Source organism: Caretta caretta, chromosome 18, assembly GCF_965140235.1.
Source record: "Caretta caretta isolate rCarCar2 chromosome 18, rCarCar1.hap1, whole genome shotgun sequence".
Classification (NCBI taxonomy): domain Eukaryota; kingdom Metazoa; phylum Chordata; order Testudines; family Cheloniidae; genus Caretta; species Caretta caretta.
Window position 1 is genome coordinate 2,158,816 of NC_134223.1, and position 20,065 is coordinate 2,178,880.

A 20,065-nucleotide genomic window follows, 5' to 3' on the forward strand; every position below is an offset into this window, starting at 1 on the left:
GGGGAATGAGACACATGAAGGCCGGGGAGAATGGAGATGGGGAGGGAAGAAGCAGAGGCTGGGCAGGGTCGGGGAAGCTGCAAGCAAGGAGGGGGAGGATGGGGTCCAGGAAAGCAGATGATGGTGGGCCCAGGCTGCTGCCTGGGTTCATCTCCCTTCCCCGCATACCCCAGCGAGTGATGCTGGGTGGTGCTGAGTGCCCTCCCACCCTGCTAGAGTCACCAGTGGTGCTCAGCACCATGCAGGATCAAACCTATGCAGGCATGTTATTGTCTTAGTGGTGCCAGCAAACCGGGTCCGTACAGGGGGCACCACTGGTCCCAGCAGCTCTGCTCATGGCCGTAAAAGCTAGAGACTGTGCAGGGTCAGGCTCATTCAGAAGCCATTTAGTCTCTTTACAAGGGTGGTGATTTATGTCATCCTGCCCCCTGCTGGCCATAGGAAAATGGGCACCCTGACCAGACTGGCCAGGCACGTCTGAGGAGCAGGCCGGGGGCTGCTTGGGCTGTGCATTGCAGGAGGAGTCCTGACCCCCTGCTCTAATGACGGCAGTAGCCCAGGGTGGCCTAATAGAAGGGGCCTCCCCAGAGTGGTGGGGCTGGTGGGGAGCCCTCTGCTCCCCCAGCCTCTGGATGTGCAGCTCTGTGCTCCAGCCCCGGAAGGGGAGGGGAAGGTCTCTGATGATGAGCTATTCATCGTCTGGGAACAATCCCAGTTCCCTCAGCTATTCATATTTCAGCTCAGCTCCCAGCCCTCAGGGCAGAAAATCAAAGCCTATGAGCCTCAAATTCCCACCTCTGCCCAGGGACGGCAGGTTTGTATAATTCTTGGTGGTGCCCAGAACCTGCCCCTGCCCCTGCCCAAACTCTGCCCCCCACCTGCCCAAGGCTCTGGGAGGGAGTTTGGGTGGGGGAGGAGGTCTGGGGTACAGGCCCTAGGCTGGGGCAGGGGATTGGGGTGCAGGCTCTGGGAGGGAGTTTGGGGATGGGAGGGGGGCGGAGGGAGGGGTGCAGGGGTGAGGGCTGTGGGGTGTGGTTGCAGATGAGGGGATTGGGGTGTGGGAGGGGCTCAGGGTGAGAGTAGGAGTGTGGGGGGTGAGGGATCTGTCTGGGGCTGGGGGGGTTGGGGGCTTAGAGAGGCTCAGGGCTAAGGCAGAGGGTTGGAGTGCAGGGGGATGAGGGCTCTGGCTGGGACTGGGGATGAGGAGTTTGGGGTGCTGGAGGGGCTCAGGGCTAAGGCAGAGGGTTGGAGTGCAGGGGGATGAGGGCTCTGGCTGGGACTGGGGATGAGGAGTTTGGGGTGCTGGAGGGGCTCAGGGCTGGGGCAGAGGGTTGGAGTGCAGGGGGATGAGGGCTCTGGCTGGGGGTGTGGGCTCTGGGGTGGGGCAGGGCTGGGGATGAGGAGTTTGGGGTGCAGGCAGGCTGCTCCGGGACAGGGGCCAGAGAGGAGGACTCCCCCCAGCCCTTTCCCTGCTGGCAGCAGCGAGCTCTGGGGGAGGAGCCCCCCTTTCCCGCCCCCCCAGCAGCACACTCCCCCCCACCACTGTCCCTGCATGTGCTCCGAGGGCCCCTCTCAGGCCCAGGAATCTCCCTCGCCTCCCCCGTGGTGGGTGCCGGGGGGTGCTGCGTGCGCCTCCCCCCCTGCTGTTGTCCCTGACCGTAGCCTCACTGGGGGTGGGGGATGGGGCTGCCTCCTTGTCCAGTGGGGCAGGAGCGGTGACTGCGGGCGGGGGCCCCTGTGCGGGTGGAGGGTCCCGGCGGAAAAGGGCAGGGTCTGAGGGGGAAGGGCAGGCTCGGAGTCAGTCTGCCCTGGCCGTCGAGTTGGGGGCATTGGGACTCTGCGGCAGCAGCTGCTGCAGGGAGGCGGCATGGAGCTGCAGGGCAGAGGCAGGGCCGCTGGGCTGGGGTGCCTGTGGGCAGCAAGGGGAGGCCGGGGGACACTCGTAGGAGGCGCGGGGGGCGGGGGGGGGGACACTCGGCCCCAAATATGGGTGGAGCTGGGCCCCGGGCTCTGAATATTGCTGGTGCCAAGGCACCAGGTGGAGATAGAACTCATGCCTATGCCATGATTAATTACACTCATTAGCAGCCGGCCTTGGAGGAGGAGCCAGAGAGAGGCATGCTGTGCCTCACTGCCCTGGGCATCTGGAGGCCTGAGAGAGAAGAGAGGCTTGTTTCTGGGATCCACCTTCAACAGATGCTCTGGGGACCCTCCACGGGTGCCTGGGCCAGGTCACAAAGTCTCTGGTCTCTCTGGCTGGAAACCGCAACACACCAGACGGACACAGACCGGGGCACATGGGCTCCTTCTAGAGCCCGGAACTGGATTCCAGTGCCCCACCCCCAATAGTCTGTGCAAAACTAGAGGGGTGACCCACTGAAGGCTCTTTATGGGGGCACATCCCTTGTTGCCACCCTTTCATCTTCATCTCACCCCCTTGCTTCTCACTCACCCTCTGCTCTCTCTCTCCGTCTGTCACGAAAGAGTTAACTCTGATGAGCCACATTCCTCAGCCCATCTCCAGAGCTAGCCAAGGCTGCCTGCTGGCAGGATAATTGCACCTTCCTGTTTTAATTGGCCCGAGGCAGAGCTGTCATGGTAATTGAGCCTGGAGACCAAGGAGGCTGCCTGGGCTCATTATTCCCTGCAATTCAGCTCAGCTCCTTGTAACTAGGGCCTGTCTGGGCAGGAGGTCGCTCCAGGGTTGCAGGTGAAGGGACAGTGGGCGTGGAATGGCTGTTAGTGCAGCCCACAGCCCGCACTCCTCGGCACAGGAGACACTCACAGTCAGAGAGAGCCCTTGCAGAATGAGCTTAGCCCAGCCAGGTCCCCGTGCTGGGGAGTGACTGAACCGGACATGTGCTCTGTCTCTGTGGCTGTAGCAGAGAGGGAGAGACAAGGCCTCCCCTGACCCTTGACTGGGAGCGTTCCTAGAAAATGCCTGCCCTGCTTCCAAGCACATGGACAAAATGTCACCAAACAGGCCTTGCTCCTAACCAATCCAGAGATGGCTTAAATCCCCTTATCACCAGACATTAATGGTAATCTGGGCCCAGGCAAGAGTCCCAGAAGCCAGATGCCCCCAGGGGGAAGGAGAGGTCAGAACAGAAGTTCCCAGAGCCTGGGGAGTGGAGGAGCTGCCATGGATGCTCCAGTCAGACACAGTGAGTGCCACCCATGAAGGTCACATCCTCAGCCAACGTACATTGGATTTGCTCCATTGGAGCCACCTGCTGGGGATCTGGCTCAAGCCTTCACAGTTCTTCGCAGGAGTAGCTCCGTTACTCCCATTTCACAGATGGGGAAACTGAGGAACAGCGAGGCGACTTAGAATCATAGAACATCAGGGTTGGAACGGACCCCAGGAGGTCATCTAGTCCAACCCCCTGCTCAAAGCAGGACCAATCCCCAACTAAATCATCCCAGCCATGGCTTTGTCAAGCCTGACCTTAAAAACTTCTAAGGAAGGAGATTCCACCACCTCCCTAGGTAACGCATTCCAGTGTTTCACCACCCTCCTAGTGAAAAAGTTTTTCCTAATATCCAACCTAAACCTCCCCCACTGCGACTTGAGACCATTACTCCTCGTTCTGTCATCTGCTACCACTGAGAACAGTGTAGATCCATCCTCTTTCGAATCCCCTTTCAGGTAGTTGAAAGCAGCTATCAAATCCCCCCTCATTCTTCTCTTCCGCAGACTAAACAATCCCAGTTCCCTCAGCCTCTCCTCATAAGTCATGTGTTCCAGACCCCTAATAATTTTTGTTGCCCTCCACTAGACACTTTCCAATTTTTCCACATCCTTCTTGTAGTGTGGGGACCAAAACTGGACACACTACTCCAGATGAGGCCTCACCAATGTCGAATAGAGGGGAATGATCACGTCCCTCGATCTGCTGACAATGCCCCTACTTATACATCCCAAAATGCCATTGGCCTTCTTGGCAACAAGGGCACACTGTTGACTAATATCCAGCTTCTGGTCCACTGTCACCCCTAGGTCCTTTTCCGCAGAACTGCTGTCTAGCCATTCGGTCCCTAGTCTGTAGCAGTGCATGGGATTCTTCCGTCCTAAGTGCAGGACTCTGCACTTGTCCTTGTTGAACTTCATCAGATTTCTTTTGGCCCAATCCTCTAATTTGTCTAGGGCCCTCTGTATCCTATCCCTACCCTCCAGCGTATCTACCTCTCCTCCCAGTTTAGTGTCATCTGCAAACTTGCTGAGGGTGCAATCCACGCCATTCTCCAGATCATTTATGAAGATATTGAACAAAACCGGCCCCAGGACCGACCCTTGGGGCACTCCACTTGATACCGGCTGTCAAGTAGACATGGAGCCATTGATCACCACCCGTTAAGCCCGACAATCTAGCCAGCTTTCTATCCACCTTATAGTCCATTCATCCAGCCCATACTTCTTTCACTTGCTGGCAAGAATACTGTGGGAGACCGTGTCAAAAGCTTTGCTAAAGTCAAGGAACAACACGTCCACTGCTTTCCCCACATCCACAGAGCCAGTTATCTCATCATAGAAGGCAATTAGATTAGTCAAGCATGACTTGCCCTTGGTGAATCCATGCTGACTGTTCCTGATCACTTTCTTCTCCTCTAAGTGCTTCAGAATTGATTCCTTGAGGACCTGCTCCATGATTTTTCCAGGCACTGAGGTGAGGCTAACTGGCCTGTAGTTCCCAGGATTCTCCTTCTTCCCTTTTTTAAAGATGGGCACTATATTAGCCTTTTTCCAGTCGTCCGGGACCTTTCCCGATCACCATGAGTTTTCAAAGATAATGGCCAATGGCTCTGCAATCACATCCGCCAACTCCTTTAGCACTCTCGGATGCAGCGTATCCGGCCCCCTGGACTTGTGCTCATCCAGCTTTTCTAAATAGTCCGGAACCACTTCTTTCTCCACAGAGGGCTAGTCACCTCCTCCCCATGCTGTGCTGCCCAGTGCAGTAGTCTGGGAGCTGACCTTGTTCGTGAAGACAGAGGCAAAAAAAGCATTGAGTACATTAGCTTTTTCCACATCCTCTGTCACTAGGTTGCCTCCCTCATTCAGTCAGGGGCCCACACTTTCCTTGACTTTCTTCTTGTTGCTAACATACCTGAAGAAACCCTTCTTGTTACTCTTAACATCTCTTGCTAGCTGCAACTCCAGGTGTGATTTGGCCTTCCTAATTTCACTCCTGCATGCCCGAGCAATATTTTTATACTCTTCCCTGGTCATTTGTCCAATCTTCCACTTCTTGAAAGCTTCTTTTTTGTGTTTAAGATCAGCAAGGATTTCACTGTGAAGCCAAGCTGGTCGCCTGCCATATTTACTATTCTTTCTACACTTCGGGATGGTTTGTCCCTGTAACCTCAATAAGGATTCTTTAAAATACAGCCAGCAATCCTGGACTCCTTTCCCCCTCATGTTATTCTCCCAGGGGATCCTGCCCATCAGTTCCCTGAGGTTGTCAAAGTCTTCTTTTCTGAAGTCCAGGGTCCGTATTCTGCTGCTCTTCTTTCTTCCCTGTGTCAGGATCCTGAACTCGACCACCTCCTGGTCACTGCCTCCCAGGTTCCCATCCACTTTAGCTTCCCCTGCTAATTCTTCCCGGTTTGTGAGCAGCAGGTCAAGAAGAGCTCTGCCCCTAGTTGGTTCCTCCAGCACTTGCACCAGGAAATTGTCCCCTCCACTCTCCAAAAACTTCCTGGATTGTCTGTGCACCACTCTATTGCTCTCCCAGCAGATATCAGGGTGATTGAAGTCTCCCATGAAAACCAAGGCCTGCAATTTAGTAACTTCCGTGAGTTGCCGGAATAAAGCCTCGTCCACCTCATCCCCCTGATCCAGTGGTCTCTAGCAGACTTCCACCACGACATCACCCTTATTGCTCATGCTTCTAAACTTAATCCAGAGACTCTCAGGTTTTTCTGCAGTTTCATACTTGAGCTCTGAGCAGTCATACTGCTCCCTTACATACAATGCAACTCCCCCCCCCTTTTCTGCCCTACCTGTCCTTCCTGAACAGTTTATGTCCATCCATGACAGTCTCCAGTCATGAGTTATCCCACCAAGTCTCTGTTATTCCAATCACATCATAATTCCTTGACTGTGCCAGGACTTCCAGTTCTCCTTGCTTGTTTCCCAGGCTTCTTGCATTTGTGTATAGGCACTTGAGATAACTTGCTGTTTGTCCTGCTTTGTTAGTATGAGGCAGGAGCCCTCCTCTTTCGCGTTCTCCTGCTCATGCTTCCTCCCGGTATCGCAGGTCCCCAGTTTCCTCAGGGCTTTGGTCTCCTTCCCCCTAGTTTAAAGCCTTCCTCACTAGGTTAGCCAGCCTGCTTGCGAAGATGCTCTTCCCTCTCTTTGTTAGGTGGAGCCCGTCTCTGCCTAGCACTCCTTCTTGGAACACCATCCCATGGTCAAAGAATCCAAAGCCTTCTCTTCAACACCACCTGCATAGCCATTCGTTAACTTCCACGATTCGACGGTCTCTATCCAGGCCTTTTCCTTCCACGGGGAGGATGGACAAGAAGACAACTTGTGCCTCAAACTCCTTTATCCTTCTTCCCAGAGCCACGTCGTCTGCAGTGATCCGCTCAAGGTCATTCTTGCCAGTATCATAGGTGCCCACGTGGAAAAGCAGGAAGGGGTAGCGATCCGAGGGCTTGATGAGTCTCGGCAGTCTCTCCGTCACATCGCGAATCCTAGCTCCTGGCAAGCAGCAGACTTCTCGGTTTTCGCAGTCAGGGCGGCAGATAAATGACTCCGTCCCCCTGAGGAGAGAGTTCCCGACCACCACCACCCGCCTCCTCCTCCTGGGAGCGGTGGTCGTGGAACCCCCATCCCTGGGACAGTGCATCTCATGCCTTCCAATCGGCGGAGTCTGCTTCTGTTCCCTTCCCTCAGATGTATCATCTGGTCCACTCTCCGCATTAGTACCTGTGGAGAGAACACGAAAACGGTTGCTTACCTGTATCTGCCCTGCTGGTACATGGACGCTCCCCTTTCTTCTTCTGGAGGTCACATGCTGCCATATTTCTTCCCCATCCTCCTGTCCCCGCTGCGCAGCCTGCTCTGAATCTTCAGAACATTGTGCCCGTAGAAGCATATCCTGACGTCTGTCCAGGAAATCTTCAGTTTCTCTTATGCAACACAGGGTCGATACCTGTTGCTCCAGACCTTGAACCTTCTCTTCCAATATGGAGACCAGCTTGCACTTTGTACAGACAAAGTCGCTTCTGTCCTGTGGAAGAAAGACAAACATGGCACATCCAGTGCAGGTCACAACAGCTGAACGCTCCCCATCCATATTACCTTCCTTCTACGAGCTTCCTCAGAAGTTGTAGTGACTATTCAGAGAAGCCAGCAAGATGTAAGCCTCAGTGGGCTCTCCCTGGACGAACTCCCAGGCAAACTCCCTCTGTTAGCCTCTCTGCTGGTCGCTGGTTCGCAGCTGACTGGCTTTTTATAACAGTCAGGCCCACTCAAGGCTCACCTGGAACAAAGCACGCCCAATTCACACTTTTTTCAAACAACCAATCAAGCACACGGTCAAACTGTCAAACTGTTTTGACTTGCCTGATATCACACAGCGAGTCAGTGCCAGGGCTGGGAATGGGCTCCATGTCTCCTGAGCCCAGGTCTGGATGACAGCCACAAGCTCACCTGTCCCCGCAGCATCACCCAATGGAACACTTGGCACACCCCACTCTGTTGCCAAGGTGCTGGCCTGCTCCCTGGGCAGTAGGGCTGGCCTGGCTACTCCGTTCCCAAACACCCCATAATGCTCCCACGGGCCATGGGGAGCGGGTTTCTCTCAGGCACAAAGCATCAGAGCAGCCCATCGCTGTGGGGAGCAAGTGGCCCCGAGACCTTGCTGCAGAGCTGAGAAGGGTGTGAGCAGCGAGGTGCTGTCAGCCAGGCCACTGTGTCCCAGCCCCCCCCCCCCCCCCCCCCCCGCATGCTGCTTGTGGTGACAGGGCAGTGGGGTTCACTGAGCTGAATGGCCTGTGCACTGAGCCTGGGAAACAAGTGCCCCGGGTCTCAGGGATCAGAGATGGGCCCAAGCACAAGCTTTGCTACTGGGCCCGGAGAGGCTGGTCCCAGATCTGAGCCCCAGGGGGTCGGTCCAGGCCCCTTCTCTGCTGGAGTCACCCAGGAGGTGGCCTCACACCGAGGCACTTGCTTTTGCTGAGGGGCAGCAGCTGGGGAAGGGCGGCGCTGCCTGTTCTGGGGGGTTGGGGATCGTTTCCTCACTGTTCACACCCACCCAGCCCCCTGCCTGTTTAGCCAGCATGACTCCCCTCCCTGCAGTGATCCAGGAGGGGCCCTTAGAGCCTGGCCTTGGTGCTGCTTGGCGCCCCAGCCGCAGGGGGCTGCGTGCCCTGGCTGCCACTCCACTCCGGTATGGCTTGAGGCTGGTCCACAGATCTGCAGCTCTCAGGGCAGCAGAATGCAAGTGGATGTGACAGCCCCAGAGCCTGAGGGCCTCTGCTTATCCTCAGAGGAGGCACATCACTGGCAGGGCCAGGGCATGCATCACACCCTGCACTGTGCTGTCACCCCCCCAGCCCTGCCCCACTCTGTGCTCCCCTGCTGCAGTCAGGGTGAGGCGCAGGGCTGGATGGAAGCACCTGCCAGGAAGCTGGTCCTTCTGGGTGCGCAGGTCCTCCTCCTGGGGAGGAGCTACTGAGCCCAGAACTCAACCAAAGTCGGGGGACAACACAGAAAAAAAAAACCAGGAACAGGTGTGGGGGTCAAAGGGCCAAAACTAGGGAACCAGAAGGGGACACCAAGCAGAGAACCCCGGACAGCACCCACTGCTCCTCAAAAGCATCCAAGGAGGCAGCGGACGCCGCCCAGAGGAACTCTGCCGGGATGTGTGAACGGATGAAAGAACGAAAACAGGCCGCACAGTCTCAGGCCCTCCCCTCAGCCAACCTCCTCTCCCTGGTGTTATAAAAGGCCACATTGGCCGTGGCTAGGAGGTTGATGAGATGGTCCCTCGACTTCGTGGGGCCACGGATGTGTTGAGCATGTATAAAAAGGTGCAGGGAACAGTGCAGCCAGAGCCTCAACAAGAGGTTCTGGAGGAGCCGGAAGAGGGGCTGCAACCTGGCGCACTGCAGATAGACGTGCACCAGGGTCTCCTGCACACCGCAAAAAGGGCAGGCGTCAGGAAGAGGGGTGAACTGTGCCAGGTACACGCCCCTGCTCATGGCTCCATGGAGGAACCGCCAACTAATGTCCCTGGTGGGCCGTGGAACCAGGATGGAATACAGACTGGCCCACTGGGGTCCCCCACCCCCTGCAGCTGGTAGGACGTGAGGGTGGGGAAATGAAGAATGTGGACCTCGAGCGTGTAGAGATGGTCCCATGGCGTGGTTCGGAAGTGAACCGGCTGCAAATCGCGCAGCCAACTTGAGGTACAGAGGGGTGGGGGCCGAGAGGACTCACAGGGCAGGGGCCGGATGAAGAGATCCGGAGGGCCCAGGGTAAGGGGCGGGTGGGGGATACTGTCTCTCAGGACCCACTCGAGAAAAGACTGACAAGTGGAATAAGGCTGCCTCCACCTCCCGAAGTACACGCTGGGGGTACCAAGGGTGGAGAGCCCCATTGCCTACTGAGCGCATAGGCACCCACCCAGTCCCCCCGGTCATAGTCCAGGAGGTCACCGATCCTGGTAACTTCCACCAGGCTCACCGAGGGGGGACTCCGCCACCTGTACATAAAGATGAAGATTGTGTAGCAGGGGCTCTGCGAGGAGATCCGCCCCCTTGGTGGGTACCATGGACCTGGTCGCTGAAACCAGGTCCATAGGAGGTCCTGGTAGAAGACTGGCAGCTCGGAGAGGTCTCGCGGAAGACCTCTCGGAGAGAAAAGAGCTGCCGGTCGTATTGGAGCCCTCGCAGGCAGCAGAGGAAGGTATGCACCAACGTGCTCCACGCCCAGCTACCTGAACCATAAAGGAGCCTCTGCAGGGCCTGGAGGCAGAAGACATGGACCTACATGTGCATGCACGTCAGGCCCTGTCCTCCCTCCTCCAGGGGGAGATGGAGAACCCCCGCAGAGACCCAGTGCAGCCCTGGCCCAAAGACTCCAGAACCAGCTTCTGGAGCCAGGCCAGGAACCCTGGGGCCACCAGGAAGCTGGTGCCAGGGAAGCAGCTGAGGCAGAGCTGCTGCTCCCAGTGCCATGTGGTGATGGGATCCTGGCAGGGCTCCAGCGATGGCTGAGCGGTCTGAATCCCCTGGGTAGTGGCGGGGCTGATGCTCCTCTCCAGAGAGATGGAGGGCTTGGGGCGCCTCCCAGCCTGCACAGAGCATGGGGATGTCTCTCCTCTGGCAGCTGCCCACCTAGGGCCAGTCCTGCTGCTTCTCTCCTCATTGGCTACAAGGGCCATCATGATCATAGAATCATAGAACTGGAAGGGACCTCGACAGGTCATCTAGTCCAGTCCCCTGCACTCGTGGCAGGACTAATTATCTATACCATCCTTGACAGGTGTTTGTCCAACCTGCTCTTAAAAATCCCCAATGATGGAGATTCCAACGCAATTTATTCCAGTGCTTAACCACCTGACAGGAAGTTTTTCCTAATGTCCAACCTAAACCTCCCTTGCTGCAATTTTAGCCCATTGCTTCTTGTCCGATCATCAGATTTTAAGAAAAACAATGTTTCTTCCTCCTCCTTGTAGCAACCTTTTACGTACTTGAAAACTGTAATCATGTCCCCTCTCAGTCTTTTCTCTTCCAGACTAAACAAACCCACGTTTTTCAATCTTCCCTCATCGGTCATATTTTCTAGACCTTTAATCATTTTTATTGCTCTTCTCTGAACTCTCTGCAATTTGTCCACATCCATCCTGAAATGTGGTGCCCAGAACTGGACACAATACTTCAGTTGAGGCCTAATCAGAGCAGAGTAAAGTGGAAGAATTACTTCTTGTATTCTTGGTTACAACACTCCTGCTAATATGTCCCAGAATGATGTTCGCTTTTTTTGCAATTGTGTTACACTGTTGACTCATATTTAGCTTGTGGTCCACTGTGACCCCCAGATCCCTTTCCACAGTACTCTTTCCTACTATGTCATTTCCCATTTTGTATGTGTGCAACTGATCTCGCCCTCCCCACTCTATCTCTCTGCTCTCATCCCCTCCTGCCAGTCCTTTCACCATGCTCCTTTCCACGCTCTCAGCTTCCACTCTTCGATTGTGACTCCCTGTCCCCTCCACCCCCCTGGGCTGAGTCCCTCTCCCCACCCTTCTGGCTGCCCAGGGCTTTGCCCAGCATTTGACTTGTCGCTCCCTGGGGCACAGCGAGCTCAAGGGCAGGAATGGGCCCTTGGTGGCTGCAGTTCCAGGAGCGGGTGCACGGTTCACACTGCCTGTGAGGCTTGAACAGGGCTAAAACCATCCTGCGTCTGGGCTGACTCAGCTGAGTGGAGGGCCCATGGGACGAGGCTTTGGCCTTCACATAGGATGGGCGGCTCTGAGGGGCCAGCTTCTCAGACAGCCTTGGGAGGAAGCTGCCCCATCCTCGCACTCAGCTGTATCGAAAATAAAGCTTGTCATTACAGCCCATGTTACCTAAGCCATCTGGCTAGAGCAGTGACGTCATGCACAGCTGGGCCCTGCACCCAGTGTAGAGGCCAAAGCCTGAGTGGGGACTCAGGTCCCCTCTCCCCTGCCATGGCTGGTGCTGCGGAGTTCAGCTTCCAGGGCCCTGTTTCCGGCTCTCCCCGGCTGCCAGCACTGGGCTGGCTCCCTCATGCCCCCGGCCTGACATGGCCTGTCTCCTCCCAGCCCGGGGCAAAGGGAGGGAGGAAGCTGGGTTGTATTGGAGCAGCGACAGGGAAGGAGGCAGGGCTGCTGCGGGGGGAGAGGGGGTGTCATTCTGGACCCTCCCAAGTTTCTCAGCTTACTCAGACTCCCTGCTGTCAGCAGCCCTCCTCCCTGCCCAGGACAGCACAGCGCCCCCTAGTAGCAACAAACTGTCCGGCTAGGAGTAAGCCAGCATCCTAGGGCTTAAATGGTCTGTTTGGGGGCAGGCTGGAATCCAGGCACGTTTTTGGTGAGGGGCCAAAGTGAACAGTGAGTCTTCACTCTCACTGCTAAGTAGCGCTGCTTCCAGCACTTCCTTGCCAAGAATCATAGAATCATAGAATATCAGGGTTGGAAGGGACCTCAGGAGGTCATCTAGTCCAACCCCCTGCTCAAAAGCAGGACCCATCCCCAATTAAATCATCCCAGCCAGGGCTTTGTCAAGCCTGACCTTAAAAACTTCTAAGGAAGGAGATTCCACCAACTCCCTAGGCAACGCATTCCAGTGTTTCACCACCCTCCTAGTGAAAAAGTTTTTCCTAATATCCAACCTAAACCTCCCCCACTGCAACTTGAGACCATTACTCCTTGTCCTGTCCTCTTCCACCACTGAGAATAGTCTAGAACCATCCTCTCTGGAACCACCTCTCAGGTAGTTGAAAGCAGCTATCAAATCCCCCCTCATTCTTTTCTTCCGCAGACTAAACAATCCCAGTTCCCTCAGCCTCTCCTCATAAGTCATGTGTTCTAGACCCCTAATCATTTTTGTTGCCCTTCGCTGGACTCTCTCCAATTTATCCACATCCTTCTTGTAGTGTGGGGCCCAAAACTGGACACACTACTCCAGATGAGGCCTCACCAATGTCGAATAGAGGGGAACGATCACGTCCCTCGATCTGCTCGCTATGCCCCTACTTATACATCCCAAAATGCCATTGGCCTTCTTGGCAACAAGGGCACACTGCTGACTCATATCCAGCTTCTCGTCCACTGTCACCCCTAGGTCCTTTTCTGCAGAACTGCTGCCTAGCCATTCGGTCCCTAGTCTGTAGCTGTGCATTGGGTTCTTCCGTCCTAAGTGCAGGACCCTGCACTTATCCTTATTGAACCTCATCAGATTTCTTTTGGCCCAATCCTCCAATTTGTCTAGGTCTCTCTGTATCCTATCCCTGCCCTCCAGCATATCTACCACTCCTCCCAGTTTAGTATCATCCGCAAATTTGCTGAGAGTGCAATCCACACCATCCTCCAGATCATTTATGAAGATATTGAACAAAACCGGCCCCAGGACCGACCCCTGGGGCACTCCACTTGACACCGTCTGCCAACTAGACATGGAGCCATTGATCACTACCCATTGAGCCCGACGGACCAATCCCTTCCCCGGGTGAGAGCAACAAGGTGCCCAGCACGGCAGCAGCCCCTCCTCCGTCTCAGCAGCCAGCCCACTTCCCCCTCCCCATTCACCTCCCTGTGGTGGACTCGCCCAGGTCTTGATGGGATCATTTAAAGGTGACCAGCAAAGGGGGAAATTCAGCCACTTTGTGCCTTGTGTTTGCTGATGCAGGACGAGCCCAAAGGGGGTTGTGTTAAAAAGTAATAAAGGTTTATTTTTATGTTAGGGATTCACATCTTGTCTAGCCCCAAAGAGTCACTGGGGTCTGGAGAGCTAGTGAAATTCCATCATCAAAGAGCTGCAGTGGCTGAGAGGGGAAGGAGATTTAATTAGGCTGCTTAAAACGCTGTGCTTTTGGTTTGTTTGTGTTAACACCTATTGAATAGCAATGGCCAATGAACTCTTTGGAGAAAGGTTTCAGAGGAACAGCCGTGTTAGTCTGTATTCACAAAAAGAAAAGGAGGACGTGTGGCACCTTAGAGACTAACCAATTTATTTGAGCATGAGCTTTCGTGAGCTACAGCTCACTTCATCGGATGCATCCCGATGAGCAAGTGAGCTGTAGCTCACGAAAGCTCATGCTCAAATAAATTGGTTAGTCTCTAAGGTGCCACAAGTCCTCCTTTTCTTTTTGGAGAAAGGATGTCATTGTTAAACAGTCACCATTCCCCCCAGCCAACACCTTCAATTAAGGTGTGAGAACACACAATTCACATCTCTGGAGTCCCCCACAAGCCCTGCTAGAAGAGACAATGCTTCATGTTGGGGGTACTTCTAAGATTAAAAAAATAAAGAAGAAAAAACACCCTCTTTTGTGAGCTAAAACCTTTCAGGTCCTCTTCATAATAAGACTCTAATAATACCCCCATCAGCTCCCTCCTGCCCCAACTGCCTTCCGCCCGCTAGTGGCCCCACCATTCGGCACCTCCCCCTCCTTCCCCACACCTCCCACCCACCATGATCAGCTGTTTCACGGCATGCAGGAGGCACTGGGAGGGGGAGGAGCGGGGGAGCATGCTCAGGGGAGGGGGAGGAACAGGGTGGGAAGAGGCAGGACAGGGGTGTGGCAGGATAGGGGTGGGAAGAGGCAGGGTGGGGCCTTGGGGGAAGGGGTGGAGTGGGGGTGGGGCCTGGGGCAGGTCCAGGGGTTGAGTATCCCCCAGCACATTGGAAAGTTGGCACCAGTAGGACAGAGATCTGGAGGACTCCCCCCAGCACTGTAGATGAAGAGCCTAGCAATCCTTTTGCTAAGGTTGCCTAAGCCTTGGTCTACACCAGGAGTTGAGGTCGAATTTAGCAGCATTAAATCAATTTAACCGTGCACCCGTCCACATGATGAAGCCCTTTTTTTCGACTTAAAGGGCTCTTAAAATCGATTTCCTTACTCCACCCCCGACAAGGGGATTAGCGCTGAAATCGGCCTTGCCGGGATGAATTTGGGGTACTGTGGACACAATTCGACAGTATTGGCCTCCGGGAGCTATCCCAGAGTGCTCCATTGTGACCGCTCTGGACAGCACTCTCAACTAAGATGCACTGGCCAGGTAGACAGGAAAAGGCCCGCAAACTTTTGAATTTCAATTTCCTGTTTGGCCGGCGTGGCGAGCTGCAGGTGAGTGCAGAGCTCATCAACAGACGTGGCCATGATGGAGTCCCAGAACTGCAAAAGAGCTCCAGCATGGACCGAACGGGAGGTACGGGATCTGATCACTGTATGGGGAGAGGAATCTGTGCTATCAGAACTCCGTTCCAGTTTTCAAAATGCCAAAACATTTGTCAAAATCTCCCAGGGCATGAAGGACAGAGGCCATAACAGGGACCTGCAGCAGTGCCGCGTGAAACTTAAGGAGCTGAGGCAAGCCTACCAGAAAATCAGAGAGGCAAACGGCTGCTCCGGATCAGAGCCCAAAACATGCTGCTTCTATGATGAGAAGCAGGAGCAGGAGCGCGCGAGAGGGGAGGGCTCCTGCCTCAGACTGAGAAAGGGGGATGATCAGTGAGTTATCTTAAGTGCCTATACATAAATGCAAGAAAACTGGGAAACAAGCAGGGAGAACCGGAAGTCCTGGCACAGTCAAGGAATTATGATGTGATTGGAATAACAGAGGCTTGGTGGGATAACTCACATGACTGGAGTACTGTCATGGATGGATATAAACTGTTCAGGAAGGACAGGCAGGGCAGAAAAGGGGGGGAGTTGTACTGTATGTAAGGGAGCAATAGGACTGCTCAGAGCTCAAGTATGAAACTGCAGAAAAACCTGAGAGTCTCTGGATTAAGTTTAGAAGCATGAGCAACAAGGGTGATGTCGTGGTGGGAGTCTGCTGTAGACCACTGGACCAGGGGGATGAGGTGGACGAGGCTATCTTACGGCAACTCACAGAAGTTACTAGATCCCAGGCCCTGGTTCTCATGGGAGACTTCAATCACCCTGATATCTGTTAGGAGAGCAATAGAGCGGTGCACAGACAACCCAGGAAGTTTTTGGAAAGTGGAGGGGACAATTTCCTGGTGCAAGTGCTGGAGAAACCAACAAAGGGCAGAGCTCTTCTTAACCTGCTGCTCACAAACCGGGAAGAATTAGTAGGGGAAGCTAAAGTGGATGGGAACCTGGGAGGCAGTGACCAGGAGATGGTCGAGTTCAGGATCCTGATACAGGGAAGAAAGAAGAGCAGCAGAATACAGACCCTGGACTTCAGAAAAGAAGACTTTGACAACCTCAGGGATCTGATGGGCAGGATCCCCTGGGAGAATAACATGAGGGGGAAAGGAGTCCAGGAGAGCTGGCTATTTTTTAAAGAATCCTTATTGAGGTTACAGGGACAAGCCATTCCTATGTGTAGAAAGAATAGTAAATATGGCAGACGACTAGCTTGGCTTAACAGTGAAATCCTTGCTGATCTTAAACACAAAAAAGAAGCTTTCAAGAAGTGGAAGATTGGACAAATGACCAGGGAAGAGTATAAAAATATTGCTCAGGCATGCAGAAGTGAAATCAGGAAGGCCAAATCACACCTGGAGTTGCAGCTAGCAAGAGATGTTAAGAGTAACAAGAAGGGTTTCTTCAGGTGTGTTAGCAAGAAGAAGAAAGTCAAGGAAAGTGTGGGCCCCTTACTGAATGAGGGAGGCAACCTAGTGACAGAGGATGTGGAAAAAGCTAATGTACTCAATGCTTTTTTTGCCTCTGTCTTCACGAACAAGGTCAGCTCCCAGACTTCTGCACTGGGCAGCACACCATGGGGAGGAGGTGACCATGTGGAGAAAGAAGTGGTTCGGGACTATTTAGAAAAGCTGGATGAGCACAAGTCCATGGGGCCAGATGCGCTGCATCAGAGAATGCTAAAGGAGTTGGCGGATGTGATTACAGAACCATTGGCCATTATCTTTGAAAACTCATGGTGATCGGGGGAAGTCCTGGACGACTGGAAAAAGGCTAATGTAGTGCCCATCTTAAAAAAAAGGAAGAAGGAGGATCCTGGGAACTACAGGCCAGTCAGCCTCACCTCAGTCCCCGGAAAAATCATGGAGCAGGTCCTCAAGGAATCAATTCTGAAGCACTTAGAGGAGAGGAAAGTGATCAGGAACAGTAAGCATGGATTCACCAAGGGCAAGTCCTGCCTGACTAATCTAATTGCCTTCTATGACGAGATAACTGGCTCTGTGGATGAGGGGAAAGCAGTGGACGTGTTGTTCCTTGACTTTAGCAAAGCTTTTGACACGGTCTCCCACAGTATTCTTGCCAGCAAGTGAAAGAAGTATGGGCTGGATGAATGGACTATAAGGTGGATAGAAAGTTGGCTAGATTGTCGGGCTCAACGGGTAGTGATCAATGGCTCCATGTCTAGCTGGCAGCCGCTATCAGGTGGAGTGCCCCAAGGGTTGGTCCTGGGGCCAGTTTTGTTCAATATCTTCATAAATGATCTGGAGGATGGTGTGGATTGCACTCTCAGCAAGTTGGCAGATGACACTAAACTGGGAGGAGAGGTAGATATGCTGGAGGGGAGGGATAGGATACAGAGGGCCCTAGACAAATTAGAGGATTGGGCCAAAAGAAATCTGATGAGGTTCAACAAGGACAAGTGCAGAGTCCTGCACTTAGGACAGAAGAATCCCATGCACCGCTACAGACTAGGGACCGAATGGCTAGGCAGCAGTTCTGCAGAAAAGGAGCTAGGGTTTACAGTGGACGAGAAGTTGGATATGAGTCAACAGTGTGCCCTTGTTGCCAAGAAGGCCAATGGCATTTTGGGCTGTATAAGTAGGGGCATAGCGAGCAGATCGATGGACGTGATCGTTCCCCTCTATTCGACATTGGTGAGGCCTCATCTGGAGTAGTGTGTCCAGTTTTGGGCCCCACACTACAAGAAGGATGTGGAAAAATTGGAAAGTGTCTAGTGGAGGGCAATAAAAATGATTAGGGGACTGGAACACATGACTTATGAGGAGAGGCTGAGGGAACTGGGACTGTTTAATCTGCAGAAGAGAAGAATGAGGGGGGATTTGATAGCTGCTTTCAACTACCTGAAAGGGGGTTCCAAAAAGGATGGATCTAGACTGTTCTCAGTGGTAGCAGATGACAGAATGAGGAGTAATGGTCTCAAGTCACAGTGAGGGAGGTTTAGGTTGGATATTAGGACAATCTTTTTCACTAGGAGGGTGGTGAAACACTGGAATGCGTTACCTAGGGAGGTGGTGGAATCTCTTTCCTTAGAAGTTTTTAAGGTCAGGCTTGACAAAGCTCTGGCTGGGATGATTTAGTTGGGGATTGGTCCTGCTTTGAGCAGGGGGTTGGACTAGAACCTCCTGAGGTCCCTTCCAACCCTGATATTCTATGATTCTATGAGCTGCATGCCATTTTAGGGGGTTCAGCCACCACTACCCCAGCCATGTTTTTTGACTCCTTCAGTGGAGATGGAGGCAACACCGAAGCAGGTTTTGGGGACGAGGAAGATGATGATGATGATGAGGTTGTAGATAGCTCACAGCAAGCAAGCGGAGAAACCTGTTTTCTCAAGAGCCAGGAACTGTTTCTCACCCTGGACCTGGAGCCAGTACCCCCCGAACCCACCCAAGGCTGTTTCCCGGACCCGCCAGGCGGAGAAGGGACCTCTGGTGAGTGTACCTTTTAAAATAATATATATTGTTTAAAAGAAAGCATGTTTAATGATTAATTTGCCCTGGCATTTGTGGCTCTCCTGGATGTACTCCCAAAGCCTTTGCAAAAGGTTTCTGGGGAGGGCAGCCTTATTCCGTCCACCATGGTAGGACACTTTACCACTCCAGGCCAGTAGCACGTACTCGGGAATCATTGTGGAACAAAGCATTGCAGTGTACGTTTGGTGGCGTTCAAACAACATCCGTTCTTTATCTCTCTGTGTTATCTGCAGGAGATGAAATCATTCATGGTCACCTGGTTGAAATAGGGTGCTTTTCTTAAGGGGACATTCAGAGGTGCCCATTCCTGCTGGGCTGTTTGCCTGTGGCTGAACAGAAATGTTCCCCGCTGTTAGCCATGGGGATGAGGGGCTAGCCACGCGGTGGGGGGAGGCAAAATGTGACCTTGGAACGAAAGCACATGTGCTATGTATGTAATGTTAACAGCAAGGTTTACCGTGAAAGAGTGTACCTATTGTTCTATAAAATGTATCTTTTTAAATACCACTGTCCCTTTTTTTTCTCCACCAGCTGCATGTGCTTCAAGGATCACAGGATCTTCTCCTTCCCAGAGGCTAGCGAAGATTAGAAGGCGAAAAAAACGCACTTGCGATGAAATGTTCTCTGAGCTCATGCTGTCGTCCCACGCTGACAGAGCACAGACGAATGCATGGAGGCAGACAATATCAGAGTGCAGGAAAGCATAAAATGACCGGGAGGAGAGGTGGCGGGCTGAGGAGAGTAAGTGGTGGGCTGAAGAGAGGGCTGAAGCTGAAAGGTGGTGGCAGCGTGATGAGAGGAGGCAGGATTCAATGCTGAGGCTGCTGGAGGATCAAACTAATATGCTCCAGCATATGGTTGAGCTGCAGGAAAGGCAGCAGGAGCACAGACCGCCACTACAGCCCCTGTGTAACCAACCGCCCTCCTCCCCAAGTTCCATAGCCTCCTCACCCAGACGCCCAAGAATGCGGTGGGGGGGCCTCCGGCCACCCAGTCACTCCACCCCAGAGGATTGCCCAAGCAACAGAAGTCTGGCATTCAATAAGTTTTAAACTTTTAAACTTTTAAAGTGCTGTGTGGCCTTGTCCTTCCCTCCTCCACCACGCCTCCTGGGCTACCTTGGTAGTTATCCCCCTATTTGTGTGATGAATTAATAAAGAATGCATGAATGTGAAGCAACAATGACTTTATTGCCTCTGCAAGCGGTGATCGAAGGGAGGAGGGGAGGGTGGTTAGCTTATAGGGAAGCAGAGTGAACCAAGCGGCTGGGGGTTTCATCAAGGAGAAACAAACAGAACTTTCACACCATAGTCTGGCCAGTCATGAAAGTGGTTTTCAAAGCTTCTCTGAAGCGCACTGTGCCCTCCTGTGCTCTTCTAACCGCCCTGGTGTCTGGCTGCGCGTAACCAGTGGCCAGACGATTTGCCTCAACCTCCCACCCTGCCATAAACGTCTCCCCCTTACTCTCACAGATATTGTGGAGCACACAGCAAGCAGTAATAACAGTGGGAATATTGGTTTCACTGAGGTCTAACCGAGTCAGTAAACTGCGCCAGGGCGCTTTTAAACATCCAAATGCACATTCTACCACCATTCTGCACTTGCTCTGCCTGTAGTTGAACAGCTCCTGACTACTGTCCAGGCTGCCTGTGTATGGCTTCATGAGCCATGGCATTAAGGGGTAGGCTGGGTCCCC

At 53.6% G+C, this 20,065-nt stretch overlaps 1 long non-coding RNA gene across 1 annotated transcript; it reads left to right on the plus strand.

Annotated features, from left to right (window-relative positions):
* The first annotated feature begins 676 nt into the window (after positions 1-676).
* LOC142069530 (uncharacterized) lies at positions 677-19,545 on the plus strand. The gene is made up of 3 exons (XR_012665398.1): positions 677-814; positions 18,122-18,327; positions 18,901-19,545. It is a non-coding gene; the product is annotated as an uncharacterized LOC142069530 (long non-coding RNA).
* The last annotated feature ends 520 nt before the right edge of the window (positions 19,546-20,065 follow it).